This window comes from Nematolebias whitei, chromosome 9 (assembly GCF_014905685.2).
Source record: "Nematolebias whitei isolate Nwh7 chromosome 9, NemWhi1, whole genome shotgun sequence".
Lineage (NCBI taxonomy): Eukaryota > Metazoa > Chordata > Actinopteri > Cyprinodontiformes > Rivulidae > Nematolebias > Nematolebias whitei.
Window position 1 is genome coordinate 51,096,140 of NC_056506.1, and position 2,285 is coordinate 51,098,424.

A 2,285-nucleotide genomic window follows, 5' to 3' on the forward strand; every position below is an offset into this window, starting at 1 on the left:
ATCTATAAAATAATAATTGAACAGAAACATTCATGTATAAAATAATAATTGAACAGAAACATTCTTGTATAAAATAATAATTGAACAGAAACATTCATCTATAAAATAATAATTAACAGAAACATTCATCTATAAAATAATAATTGAACATTATTTATCTGAGGAGCAGCTTTGAGTTTAACTCTCATCTTGAACAAGCATGAAGGCGACAGTGGAAAGAAAAACTCCCTCATGAGGAAGAAACCTTTAGCAGAACCAGGATCAGGACAAGAGGACCATCTGCTTCGACCTGCTGGGTTTGGTAAGAATAGATACACAATGGCAGGTCAAGAATCACATGTTAAGATAGAAATAGTATCAAATGAAAACTATTCAATTTTAACAATTCATTTAAGAAATGAGGTCAGTTTGTCCTCTAGTAGTCTAAGTCTATAGCAGCATAACAAGCCAACCCTAACTATAGGATTTATCAAGAAAGAAAGTCTTAAACTGGACAATGTGTCAGTCTCATGGACAGAAACTGGAAGTTGGTTCCACAAGAGAGGAGCCTGAGAACTGGAAGATCTTCCTCCCATTCTGCTGCTGGAAACTCTAGGAACCACAAGTAAACCTGCAGTCTGAGAGTGAAGTGCTCTGTTAGTAAAATATGGAACAATAAGATCTGTAATATAAGATGGAGCTAGGTTGTTGAGGGCTTTGTAGGTTAGAAGTAAGATTTTGAATTCTATTCTGGATTTGACAGGGAGCCAATGGAGAGAAGCTGAAACTGGAGAGAGATGATCTCTCCCAGTAACTCCAGTTAAGACTCTGGCAGCAGCATTTTGGATCAACTGAAGACGTTTTAAAGTATTTGTCCAGAATCACATGTGAGATAGTTTACCTTTACTACAACTTCCTGTTTCATAGACCCCGCCCACTGACTGTTACCATGGTAACCAGGTCTTCAACCAGTTTTTCTTACAAGAAATATTTGGAATCTTTTTATTTAAGAAACTTTTCTCTGACATTAAGCAGGTTTTCTACGTCACGTTTCCTGTTTCCTCCAAAATAAATGCTTTAACTCCTGGCCTGCAAGATCAAGTTAAAAATATTTTACTGACACTTCTTTTTCATTCTAACTGAAGACAGCTCGTGTCCATCATCACTGCAACGATGACGTCACTGTAGTTCATAACACAAACAGGAAGCAACGGTTTTAACAGGAAATTAAATAATTTCATAAAAATAAAAAAAAACTTAAGGCGGAACTGAACTAAACCTGGACCTGGATCAGAGAACCGAACCGGACCGAGCCCCCTCCGCAGCTCGTCCAGCTGCTCCAACAGAACCTTCTCCACCAGAACCAGGATGTCCTCCGCCGCCGACACCAGGCGCTGCGTCACCAGAACCCGCAGCTGCTGCAGGCCCGACATGTTGGAGCTGGGTCCGGTTCGGTTCTTGCAGGAGAGGAGCGGAAACAGCTGGCAGCGGAAGTCCCGCTCACTCTTCACAATAAAAGCTCAAGGAGCCGCTTACATGAAAGTTATTTGGTTCCGTCCAGAACTTTGTGTTGGACTCTACAGAACATCTGGATCTGTTCTACAGTTATTTAAAAAGTCAAAGTCTGCTTCAAAAGGCTGTAAAGAAATTAACAAAAGTTAAGTCAGATCTCTGGCTGGATTAAAATGTAGAAACGTTTCGTCTCTCATCCTGAGGACTTCCTCAGTCTGAGGTGCTGTATTCAGCTCAGTCTCTTAAATAGCACCTTCTCAGAGTGGATCAACTAGTTTGCTGCTGACAACCAGAACCAGCTGATCACATGATCAAGAAGGACCATCAGCCTAACAATGGATCATTAGCACCTGATGGCTGTTTACTGTTCACAGAGGGCTGAGTGATACCAGCAATCACAGCATTGTAAGAGGGGGACAGTTGAACCCGGAGGCTCCACCCCTGTTTAATGATGGACGGTTTCTTTTCACAAAGATGGCCTCCTTTACTCCTTTCTCAAACCATCGTTCCTCTCTGTCCAGGATGTGAACATCTTCATCCCTGAAAGAGTGACCGCTGGCCTGGAGATGAGTGTAGACCTCAGAGTCCTGGCCTGATGATGTTGATCTTCTGTGCTGGGCCATCCTTTTGGCCAGTGGCTGTTTAGTTTCCCCGATGTAAGACTGATCACCCTCCTGACACTGAACAACATACACAACATTACTCTGTTTGTGCCGGGGGACTGGATCTTTGGGATGAACCAGTCTTTAATGTATTTTGGGGTTTAAAAGCCACTGGGACGTTATGTTTAGAAA